We start from the raw sequence: 13,708 nt of genomic DNA, 5'->3' as shown, positions 1-13,708 counted from the left end.
TGATATAATGTCGACTGAAAATAATCGGGCCGCACGAAAAACGCATAGGCGGCGCTGGTGAGGTAGCTAAACGCTCGGCTGCTCCGGCCGGCTGAAAATTGAATTTATGCGTTCAAAATAGCAACGTGCTCTCAAAATACAATTATCTCAGCTTCTAGTAGACGAATTTCCATGTTTTTTGTTTTTTTTTTTTTTAAGAAGCGTCTTTCCGAGTATTTTTAAAGTGCGTTTTTTTAACTTTTTTTTCTGAAATTAGTTTATTATTTTCTCAAAAAAAAAAACAGTTGTGGATCATTTTTTATTCTTCCAAATGGGTATTATTACAATTACGTCTGCTGCATACATAGTTTTGCGGATGCAATTTTATATATAGTTATACATTTCTTTTCATTTTCTCTTAAATTATTAATACGTTTCCATACTTTCATTTTTTTATTGCATTTTCACTTCAGAATCATTTTTCATTGGAATTATGTAATTAGTAAAAATGAAGGAATAAAATCTAATACGAAATATCAAGTCTATCTTTTTCGAAAGCTAATCGGCTTGTTAGGGTTATCTTTTACAATGTACATTTACGAGTAATGAATTCTTAAAATTTTACTGTTCGATTCCTATAGTTTTCTAGAATCCTTTTGAAGTAAATCTTCCTATTTCTAAGAGGTTATGATGAATGCGCTCGGCGGAGGTGGCACTGTAGTCACAGTTTCTATAATATAACTTATTTGACATTACGCAAAATTAAACATAGCCAATTTTTTTTTTTTCATTTAATCACTTTTCATACGAAAACAGTTTTCTTATCCAGATTAAACATTTAAGTACACAATAAGGAAAAAATCAATTTAAATCGAGATCTGTCAATTCATCATAGCCTGGTTTTTGTTATTTAATATTATGTTATATTTTGCATGATAATTTCATACAATTCCATTATCGGTGCAATTTTATTATTTTGTAATTTTTGTAAAATGAATGTTTTGTTCTTCCAAATTACATTGCGCTATAATGATAATTTTATTTGAATACTTTGTCCTATGTTTAAAAGTATGTTAATAAAGATAAAACCTTTTTTTCATTTTCCACCGATTTTACAGCACTGGAAATGGATATTCTTGCCTTAAAACTAACTGAACTACTACACTTGCGTCTAATTTCTTGTTCGTTATGTTCAAAATAATGTTGAAAAAAATTTTATGTTAGAATAAGAAAAAAAAAATTTAAATGATTCTGTAGTGTAAATTCTGAATACCGATTCACTGCCACTGTTATTTCATGGAACGTCTAAATTATAATTATGTTTATTTGTTATATATTCTCGGTTTATCTTCAGCTACATAATTTTTTCGTAAAAAAAAGATATATATTTACGAATACTTTTTCTTACGACTGTAATATAACTGTACATAAAAACATTAACAACTTAACGTGACTGATTTCTTACGAATCGGATATATAACTAATTATAGATGTGGAATAGAGATGGGTGGGTATATTCATATAAAGTAATTCTAATCAATCCCGTTTTTAAAATTGTTTCTCAATTATTTTTCTGTTATTTCAAGAATCATTTTTTATTAATTTTTATAAAAACAGTTTTGTCTATCTAACGTTCTCGGAACTGATAGAAATGTACAGAGTGGTCTTAATTAACTATTCTGTGTAGGTACTGAATTTTTTAATCGACCAGTTTGGCCTTAATTTCTCATAACACAAAAACAAGTTATAAAACAAACTGAAAATATCTTAAAGATGTGATGTGGACCCCACATGACTTCCTTGAACGTACATAAAATTTTATTTCACTAATAACTTCTGATTTTTTCATATTATTTTTTTTATTGTTATTATTGAATGATTATTTATTGCAAAATTTTTTTACAATCAGGGGTTAATATTAAATCAGTATATTTAAATTTAAAAAAAAATTCTATGTGAATACCACATGAGTTCCTTGTAAGCTTATTAAATTGCATATACACCTCTTTTTTTTAATGAAAAGTACATAAAATTTATTTAATTTAATATCTTCTGATTTTTTTATTTTGTTTTTATTGAATTATTTATCGTAAAAATGCTTTTACAATCAAAGGTTAATAATTATTAATAAATCAATATATTTAAATTTAAAAAAAGGAGATGCAGTTTGATTCGAACCGATGTGTCTTCTCCTTATAAGATCAAATATTTCATTAATTAAAATTTTATTTGGCTATAACTCTGGAAAATAAGTATCACTTACGATATATCATTGACGAGACCTCAATGAGGGCTTATAAGAAAAAGTCTTCGGGCTTTTTTGGACAATTCAGTCGAATTTTTTTGGATAGTTCAGTCGATTGTAATCAAAACGGAAGGTGCACAACTAGATGTTACAACAGTCCTAAATCCAAAATTTCAACATTCTGTGGCTAATCTTTAAGACGCGAGAGATACATACGCACATACAGACGTCACGCCAAAACTAGTCAAAATGGATTTAGGGATGGTCAAAATGTATATTTCCTTGAAATCTGAAAACCGAATTTTTTCGCGATCTCAATACTTCCTTTACTTCGTATAAGGAAGTAAAAAGGACATAATCGTTTGTCTTTTCTTCATACAAACAAAGTGGCGATCTTTGAAAGTGAAAACTATAGTTAATTTTTTTTTTTTAATTTAATTTTATTTTGTCCATGAATCTACTTTATTTCATCTAATTCTAATTGACCTTCACAGTCAGACATCTCAATTTCTAAGTTAAAATTTATCACATTTCAACGACAAAAGTTTGTTGTTGATATTATAAACCTGCAAATTTTAGTTTATTCAACTTACCCTACATGTTGCGGCCCTAACATAGCCGTTGTTAACTAAAGATATTTTCAAGATTTTCAGAGATAACCTAAATTACGGAAGCACGGTTACATTCTCGTTCATTTAATTACTTTGAAAAATAGAAAAGTATAATACATCCAATAAATGATGAAATAATTCGTGTTTGGTTTTATTTTAATTTTGATTCGGTTGTTCAATTTCTAAACTCAAAGAGAAACGTATAGAATTATTTTAAATTATAAACATCAAAAGACTTCAACGAAAACTTTGAGAACAACGAACAGGATCTTAATTTATGCAGAACATTAATAAAGGTATATTTTTTTTCTGAAACGCTCTACAATCAAACGATTAGATTCTCTATATCAAATTTGATTATATCAAATTGATTGTTTACAATATCGGTAGTATTTCTATTTGCGGTGAATGAAATAAACATGATTGTAGTAATGAGAAAAAAGAAAGGTTTTTCAAAAATGTCTTGGTAGAAAGGGTTTCTAGATAAAATAGTATCCTGTAGAAGAAATATTCCACAGCTTTCTCTTTCTTCTGTCTCGAAGGATAAACGGTAGATATCTTTATATCTAGAAATGCTTGTGATGTGCACGCTTGGCTTTATTCACACGGTTATGTAAAACGCACTAAAATAAAAAATAATTATTTTGTGTGTTTTCCGTCCTATACGAATCATTACTCGTATATATCATAGAATTTATAACTTGAAAACATAGAATTTATAACTTTAAAACATTAGCATCTGCCTGTTAGTTCACAATGATCTGTCAATAGTTGAAGAATAGTAACCAAATATGTTTTATTACGGAAGATATAGTAACGAGATTTTACAATCTCGATAACTAACTTATAAAATATATTTGGAAACGAGCATCGGATTATTTACTACATTAAACTGTTCGGGGCAATTTATTTTAAGCAATTTTTATTACGGTCTTAATGCTTACGAGTTGGAAATATTTTAACGTAAATTATTCTTGAGCGCTTTAATGAAGATCATTAAATTGTTTGAGTTGAAAAGGTTTATATTGTGTTAAGTTTTGCACCATTTTATTCTGAATATCGTTCTAAGGAGCGGAGTACATTTGCGTTTTTGTTAGAATTGTAAGACTGCCAAAATTTATAGCGAAGCTTTTCATGAAAGGCGTGGCTTCGAGCTCGGTAATGATCTCGGTCGAGTTAAGCCTTTATGTTCTGTCTTAGGATCCTTACCGACCAACATTTAGCCTTCAGGCTTCTCCGAGTCGTTTATTTGTATTGCGCCGGTATGATATTAATGCCCATTCCTTATAATGTCTATTAGTTTAGAAGTTGTATCGTTTATCAAGTAAATGCGCACACACAAATACGTAAATTTCTGCTTGTAGGCCTACATGCTCAAGTGTTTTTCTTTTTTATTATATGAGAATCGTTTATCAAAAGTTATATAAATTTAAAAAATACGTTATACCTGTTGAGTTTTAATCTCGTTTTGGTAATATTTTTGTTAAAATGTAAGTAATTTTATCGCATTTTAAAATAAATTTTCTCTTTGTTAAGTAATCGTAAAAATATTTTGTTATTTTTCCAATAATAAAATTTTAGGCCAGTTTGAAATAAAAAAACAATAATAAATAAAATAAGCTGGATTAATGGGTAAGATTGTCATGGATTCATTTGTTGGCTGTTTTATAAATCTGTTTTAATCAGGTTTCCTTAACAATATTTAAATCGTGTTTGCAGTCGGTTACAAAGAAAGTGCATATAAAAATTTCTTGTTAGCTTTTTTCAGTCTAGGCATATCGACAGATATTAATTTCATTGAAAAGTTGATTCTAAATAAGTAATCGAGATATGGAGTACAATAAAAACGGTGTTTTACACGAGATGTATTTGTCGGACGTTAGTGAGTGATTCGATTATTAGTTTGTGTAGCTTCTATCTTTGTATCCATTATTACTGGGAAATTATTTCAGATTCTATGTAATACTGTTTACATGTTATGAAATTTTTAGCATGAGTTTTATCGTTTTTTTAAATCGGTCAATGCAAAATTTTTATCAGTATTGTGTTACACCCGACCTCAAAGTAATATTTTCATTATCATTTATCCGTTCTTCCTGTTCAGAGTTTCATAAGTAAAGGTCGGTCCCTGCTTCGTCTATGATTACATTACCGGAATCTATAGAACCAGTTCATCTTTTAATGATTGATTGGGTGGCGGCTACCGATTTACCTGTTCGGCAACTGTTTTCTGCTCCGTCGATCGCACACTAACCTTAAATGCCACAGTTCAACCGTCCTTCATATTCCTTCTAAAGCAGAAAAACGTGTCGGACTACGTATATCTTATCAGTAGGTTATTAGATCAGTTTTTACTTCGGATAATTTTGTCTAGCTTCAAAAGTAATTAAGTACCCTTACTGATGTTCAAAAACTCGCGTCATTTATATTAAATTTATATACTTGAAAACCTTACGCATCTAAATCGCGTTTGATAGGCGGAACTACTGAATTATTTTCGGTTCGGTTTCTTCTTATCAGTACAATTCCATTTATATCTTTATTTTCGCTTTTTAAATTATTTAATTCTAATAACATTACCAAAACGTTTTGTGTGTTTTTTTTTTGCTTCTCAGTAATATTTACATAAAAATAAGAATTAATACATAAAAAAATAAATATGTTAGTGTATCTTAATTAAAAAGGATGTTTAAGAGACACATAAATTGAAAGAAATTACAACTGTACAATAACAAAATAGGTTTCTTGTGTAACTTTTTTCATTCGATCTTGGGAAAAATCAATCATTACGAAATTTTAACTATAGATTTCTTATAGCCCTCGGATTGTTTACCACAGTTCAAACCTCACCGATCTCACTACTATATAAAACATAAATATAAAAAAATGATTAGATAACCTAGAACTTCTTTTACTAAATTTAATGTCATTTACTGTCTTCAGACAGTATGTATTTTACTAAATTTAATCTCATTCTCGAATCTGGCGGCGACCCGCAAAAAACTGTTCTTCACGCGAGCACTGTTGATTTTTATTTCTTGAACTAAGAAGTTCAGTCACGGTAAGCCATGCACATACCCATGGTGGACCCGTACGTCGTCCACCATGAAGGACATTCCCCTAAGTCTTCTTCTGCCGGTGATCGGGACAGGCGCCGTCTTGTGCGGTGCCAGTCGTAGTCCTCTCTCCCCCAGCCATCTGCTGACGACTGTCACCGCCAAGTTTGCCTTATCTTTTACCTCCTCCTCCGTCCGTCCCGTCATCTGCGTACGCGATCGACTGGCATCCTTCCGGGAGTTCGTCCCGCAGAAGGCCGTCGTACGCGATGTTCCAAAGAAGAGGCCTAAGCACCGACCCCTGCGGAACGCCTCCAAACATGTTGAAGTCATCTTCTCCTTCCTCTGTGCGTACCCGCAGAGATCTCTCATGCAGGTAGTCATTTATTACGGCGAGCAAGTAGCCGCTGATCCCTCTCTCCCGGAGTATTCCCATGATCACTCCCCATGGCACGCTGTTAAATGCATTCCTGATGTCTAGGAGAATGATCAATGGGATCTTCCTTCGTCGCCACGTGCCTGCCGACTGGACTCTGGCCCACTGTAGCACCCGTCGGACGGCGTCGACGGTTGATCTTCCCCGAACGAAGCCGTAATGACAAGGGGCCTAGTCATGTTGAAAGTCACGTCAAAAAAAAAAAAAAGTTTGCACAAATTGAATAATCCTACATCGTAATAATTCTATGTACGTGATTGAATTCATTATACCTTAAACAGGAACTAAGCTTCCAGTGCCACTAGTTGCATAAAAACTCCAAAACATTGTTTCAGAGAGTGTTTTACAGTTTGTTAGACATGCTCAGATCTCAAAGGTTCACTGTTACCTTGTCCCACGACATTTACTTTGTAACCCTGCACAAATAAATGAGTTTCGTCACTAAAAATTACCTCCTTCCGGTCATGAGCAGTCCATGATTTACATTTTTGGGCCCATGCTAAAGATTTTTCCTTCATTTTAAGAGTTAAAAAATTGTTTTTTTATTGGTCTTCTTGCCTTACGGTCAGTTTCCAGAAGCCTACGATGTACAGTTGAACTAACATCAAAACCAGTTGCCAATAAATCTCTTTTAAGGTCTGAGTTTGTTTTCTTTGGATTAATTTTACTATTTCTTTTTAAAATTTTATCAGTTCTTGGAGTAATTTTCCTTCAGTGCCCACATTTCCTCTCGTTTTGCGAACAATAATCCAGATTATTTGAATGTGGTCTGAATTCTTGATACGCTTGGTTTTTCTACATGAATTGAAGAAGCGATGTCTTTCATTGTCATAGAAGTGTGATTTTTAAGAGCAATAATTTTTGCATGCTACCTCAGAGAAATATCCATTTTTAAACAAACAAAAGCAACATATGTTATACTGAGCACAAAAACTAACATTTACTTGCCACACTCAAGGCTCACAACTGAAGCTAAAGGTGACTACTTCCACTTTAAAACCAGTCAAACTGCTTTCTTATTGTCAAGGCCAAACAGTTACACCGCCTCAAGGCAGATATAACTGGTTTAAGGCAGTTTTAGACATAATTGGCAATTACATAATAATTTAGAGAAAAAAGTAGCTTGTTCCAATTAATTTGCACAGTATAGTACATTAAAATTTATTTTAATTATTGAATGAAGTTTGATAAATCCAATTGTGAAGAAATATTCCTTTTAACTCTGTAGGAGAATTTTTTGGCCCTGGTTTAAGATGTATATAGAAATAATATTGTGAGTTAACAAAATGTTACTAGCATTATATCTGTTAGCATCAAACTATTAAAAATTATTATTTTCTTTGCCCTAAATTATACATTTAGAATAGAATATATTTTTTCATAGTAAATTATATATAATTTAAGTTCTGGGGAACTTCTTCTGGGACTGAAACGTTCTGGAGCTGAAAAGTTTATGGTGAAAGAATACATGATTTTTACTGTTATGTACTGTGGAACTTTAAAGTAGCAGTGGCAGGCAAATTGTTGGGAAAAATGTATTTAATCCTGCCATTTTCCTTCTCTAAAGAAATTTCTAGTCCCACCTTGCTAATTACACAACATGATTCCTGATTGTTACATATGAGATGTTTTTGACCACCTATCTAAGGTGGAAATTGTTGGAGGCTATGCCTCCAACAATTAACATCTTTTCACATACTGAAAGACTTTTTAGCAGTATGTTTCCCAAGCACTAGAGGATTCCAATACTACATTTTTGAATGTTATCTTGGTGAAGAATTAGTTCAATGAGTGTATACAAATAAGTACTTACATATTCCAGATGAAAAATTTATCTCAGTTATTAAAAGTAGAATAAAACATTTTGTAAAAAAGTTCTATTCAGTTTTTTCTTATTGAAAAACAGCTATACTGTTTTTTTAAATGATTCTAGTATGTTGTTATGCTGTTTAAATTTAAATCAAATAGTTTTGTTATTATTTGCTTAAAATCAATTTCAAAATTATTTCTTGTAAAGTGAAATTTTTCAAAGATTTAATGTTTTATTTAATATTTTTTATTCAGGATGGTAAGAAAACAAGTACAACACCTAGGTGTAGTTCTCAGGTCTGGCGGTGCTAGTGAACAAGATTCTTTATCAATTTTTGTTTCTGATATTACAACATCCCATAAATTACGAGGGACATTATCTTACATAAAACTGGTAAAATAATTAATTAATTTTTTAATAATTTAAAATAAAAAAATATTGCAATAAAATATGATTAATAGAGTAATTTTTTCTTCAGTTTTGCATCAAATATTATATGTATCTTGGAATAAGATATTAAAGTACCAAAAAAGACTGATTAGGCTTCCAAAAACATAATTTCAACAAATTGCAATGCTTTGAGTGACAGTCGTGTTGATTGATAAACATCTCAAGCCCTAGAAAATTTTTTCAAAATATTTGAGAAGTCTCCTACTGTATTTAATCATTGGGTAGACATATATGCTACTGTTGAAATAGATTACTGTGTGTGCTAGGCTGTCTGTAGGGATGTTATGTTGCTGCAAAAATTAATTCTCAGACTTGATTTACCTGACCTGAAGCACTGATACCTCAATATGAGTCAGAAATTTCAACAAATTACATGTACGATCTGCTTTCCATTTTTAAGATCATTGCTAGTGATGAAAAACTGATTTATAGGTGTGATTCGTACTGTTTGCCAAATTCATGATACGTTGGAAATGTAGCATGCATGTTGATTTTTTTTAACATTAAGGAATTATGCGATGGAAAATTCTCCCTCTTTGTGGAATGATGAATTCTTTCTTCTGTTATGATATTTTTGTGTAAAATATGGAAGGAACAGAACTGCAGTGCAACCACAAGTATGACTTGCTTAATGGTTATATGTCCATTTATTTCCTCTCCTTCTCTTTTAGTCTGTTTAGTCTCTTTTCATTAGCGAGCTAAATTGATCTTCTAAAAATTTCATTGCGGTTTCCAAAATGAAGGTGGAATAAAAGGGACAATGTTTCACTAAAACATAAAAGAAATTTAGGATGTCACAAGCACCTTCTAGTGAAGGAGTACTGGGGAAAATTGAGAAGCTGGTGGAACTTTTAGACTTACAGAACTGTTTACGAGGTCATAGGGGTCGTAAGTAAAAAATTTAGGAAGAAAGCCTTTGAAAGTGATAAATCCCAAAAATTAATCAGGTGTTAATGTTTTTCCTTAGTTGAGGTGTTAAAAATTTTACTACATTTTAAAAAGTAGTTATCTGATTTTCAATGTTTGTTGTTTAATTGTAAATAAAAATTTTTTACAATACTGATGATCTCAATCTGTTTAAACTGTATTTGCCTCCAGTATGTTTGGCACTCAGTCTAGTTCTTAATTCAGTAACTAGTGCTGATGTTGGGCGCTTTGTTATTGTGTGTTAGTTTCTTATCTTCCATTTAAATTTCTATAGTTTGTTCCGATAGACTTCCATGATAAGCAAGACGTATGTTTAAAAACAGATGTTAATAAATTACGAGAATAGGCTGCTCACAGGTCCTGTGTTTGTTATTTAATCCTCTGTAATGTCCTTTCGGATTCAAACAAGAGACTGTAATTTACTATAATTATTATATAATATATCCATGTATGCATAGAAAACATATTGTATTAAAATAAAAACCCTCAATTTCAGAGTTTTCTTGAAATCTGTTGAGATTGTTTCTTCAAAATCAAATATCCATGACAGGGGAGAAAAAAACTGTACCTAACTTTCAACAGATTAGAAGAAGCTGATTATTATTCTTTTTTTTTAATTCAAACTTGATTTCTATATTTTATTTTTATAATTTTATTACTGAGGGGATGCAATGTACTATTTTTCAGTAATTTTTAAAAATGATTGCAGATTCTAAAAATTATTATTTTTATAAAAATTGTGTGAACAGTTTTTGGAAATGTCAGCTTTACATTTTACAAAACAGTGATGGTAATGTGAATTTTAGCTCTACCTGCAGCTTAAACTTGCATGCCATTTTGATGTGGTTTATATTTCAAAACCATAGTTTTCTTTATTTTGTTTGAGGCAATATTGCATTTTTTCATCATTTAAAGGAATATATTGTTGCTTTACACTAAATTTTAGTATTTCTATGATTGTGACAAATATACTAGTCAAAATTTGCTTACTCTGTGCTAATGAGTTTTTTGGTTTTGGATTGTTGATATGCAACAGTATATCATAGCTTAGTGAAGAAGGCAGCAGAAGAGTACTTCATTTCTCACGTTTTCTAGTGTTTAAAAAGTTTGTTATGCTTGAGAATTGCAGTATCACTAGAATTGATGTCTTGTATCATTTATTCTACAACCTTTCATTTATGGATATTTTTAATTATCAGTATTCTTTACTGTTTTGGATTTTTTATACTATTTATATACATGTTTTACTTAGTTTACTGTAAAAAAAATTTTATTCAAACATTTTTTTACTGTATTTAAACAAATTTTTCAAAAAAAAAGTTAATGCTATGATTATATAATTGCTATGAATCGTGCAACACATTTTAAGTGGCATTGATGTTTTTAATGGTTAAAGATGATGAGTGTCCTGTGGACGTCCTTCCAGGTCAACTGACAACTCACATGTACTTAAAACCAACACCCTGGTTCGAGCAAATTGACATCTGACCATCAGAGAAGTTCATTGAAGTTCTCAAACCTCTATTTGGGATCCGGCAGAAAAGGCCAGAAATGTGGAAGAGTGGTGACTGGTTTTTTCATTGTGACAACGTTCCAGCCCATTCAGCCCCCAGAACTCGTGAGTTTTTGGCCAAACACTCAATCACTGTTCTTCCCCACCCTTCACTACTCACCTGACCTCGCTCCTTATGACTTCTTATTATTCCCCAAGCTTAAAAGACCTTTGAAAAGAAGACAATTTGAGACGATTCATGAGATTGAAGCAAATGTGACAAAGGAACTGAAGAACATCACAAAAGTAGCGTTCCAGGATTGTTTCCAAAAGTGGAAACACTGTTGGGATAAGCGTGTGCATCAGGGAGGAGAATACTTTGAAGGGGACCCAGATAAGTGACTTCTAAATAAAGTACATTTTGTTTTATGACGTTAGTCTACGTATTTTTTGAACAGACCTCGCATGTGTTGGCAAATTCAAAACTGACCTTACTTTAAAATCATGTGTCATAACTATGATTTTCTGTTTAAAATTTAGTAAATCCAGATTAACTTAAAATCAGTTCACCCCATGTGAATAATTACATTTTTATGCCGGTGAATGAATTAATGTAGTTCAATTATTAACTTTTAAAAATAGACTGATTACAGTTGAAATAATATTTTATGTTACAGGTATCAACAGCTCTTTGCGGTAGATGCAGATTAGGTATTGTTGAACAAGTAGAAAGTACCGCTTCATTATATTGTTGGTCCGAACAAAACCATCATATATGTCTTCTTCTGAAAGCTGAACCAACATATCTTTCAATAGGAAGTTTTTCATAACTTTTTTTTATGTTAATAATAATAATTTTAACTATAGTGTACTTGTTTAATCTATTTTAACAATGTATCCCATATTCATGGTTTTACTTTACCTGTTTTAAAAACTAATTGATCAACCTTTGTTATAACGATTATTACATCATAAAAATATAGGTTGGTTAAATATAGTTGAGTTGGAAGTAAGTCTTTAAATTTTTTTTATTTTATTATAAAATGTATTCATTGTTTGTACTGGCAATTAGTTCCAATCAGACAGTGATCTGAAGTAAATTATGATTTGTTAGATGTTGAATTATACTTATTTAATAGGATTTAGAAATTATGTGTTACTGCCATTTTTTTTTATATCTAGTTATTTGAATTTGATTATCTTGTTATGATTTTTTATCAGTTATAATTTTAAATGTATGTAAAAATTGATAATGTTTATCTCTTTGAACTGATTCTGAGTAAATTATTATTACAATTGTTTTAGTACTTTTAATTTTCTGGTAGAATTTTTTAATATTATTTTGTACATTAGTCGTATTGTGTATACATTTTATATAATAACTTTATTTTTTAAAGATAATCATTTAAAAATGATAATTATAATCTATAATGATATATATTTATAATTTCAGATTTTTCTTTTTTATAGTGAAAAACGCTTGTGATTAAGAATTATCATTTGTTTTGTTAATAGTTTAAATAATCAATATTTTCAAAACTAATTGTTGTAATTACAAATTAATATAATTACAGTAATTTTGCCTTCACTTTATTATGAGCTTTTTTCAAAGTTCATAATTGTATGTTGAAAATTACAAAAGTTCTATATTATATTCTGATTATGTAAACCATATAAATCAAAACTTTGTAAGCTGACTGGCCTATAATTGCCAGATATATTATGTATTCTACAAAAAACAGAAGCTGGAACTTGAAATTAATGAAAGGCAGAAAATAAGAAGCGACTCATGAATGAATGTTATTTGTACGATTTTTAAATAAAAAAGTAACATTATAGCGAGTAAAAATGTATACACAGTATATAAAGATAATAAATAAGTGATAAGCATGATATATTGTTTAGATTAAGATTAGTAGACCATGAGAATAAGATGTTTGATGTTTGACCAGAATGTAAAAAGACAAAAAGAGGCATACAGACAGACAAACCGATGAGAAAACCACAGTGGGTATATACAAGATAAAATTATTTGGCTATTATAAAGGGAATTCTAAATAATTATGATTTATGTAGTTCTGCTTGACATTGATGATGATGTGTTTTTCATCTAAATTTAAATGGCAAGTATAGATTGTGTTGTACAAATTTCTTCTGATGAGATAAAATTACATATTCTACGTTATTATTTGTCATACGGTTACAGCAAACGCTATCAAAAATTGCAGATTACAGATTAAAAAGATTAAAATCTCTACAGGAAACTGTTTTACTATCGACAATAAGTAAAAGTTCAGATTAAAAGAATCTACATAGACAGAAATTGAATACCCTTTATTACACACAGAATAAATGCAACTCTGCTATCTTAAATGAACCCCCCATAACCTAGCGATTATTTTTTATGTTAGAAGATAGACATCCATCCATATGATCTCCCTGGTGTACTGATAATACGGGCATTCTATTATGCTATATTTTATCTATAGAAAACCGATAACTACATTCACGGGATAATGGTAAAACCCCATTTTTGCATGAAGCGGTTACAAAACTTCCTCGTTCTATTTTTAGACATGTCGGTACGCACCATAAAACCTACTTTATTTCAAAATTAAAAACAAAGTCGTATGATGCTATGTTCCAGTATTTCTTGATCAAATGTTTCATTCACGTGTTTCTTGATCATTCAGGGCTTCATG

The 13,708-nt window shown here is 30.5% G+C and overlaps 1 pseudogene; it reads left to right on the top strand.

Annotated features, from left to right (window-relative positions):
• The window catches only part of LOC142325288 (AP-3 complex subunit delta-1-like), a 91,860-nt pseudogene extending 78,884 nt beyond the window's left edge, over nt 1-12,976 (top strand).
• Nucleotides 12,977-13,708: the final 732 nt, after the last annotated feature.

Source organism: Lycorma delicatula, chromosome 5, assembly GCF_047948215.1.
Source record: "Lycorma delicatula isolate Av1 chromosome 5, ASM4794821v1, whole genome shotgun sequence".
In the NCBI taxonomy this organism is placed as follows: Eukaryota; Metazoa; Arthropoda; class Insecta; order Hemiptera; family Fulgoridae; genus Lycorma; species Lycorma delicatula.
The sequence above is the reverse complement of the archived record's forward strand: the minus strand, read 5'-3'. Positions and strand labels throughout refer to the sequence as shown.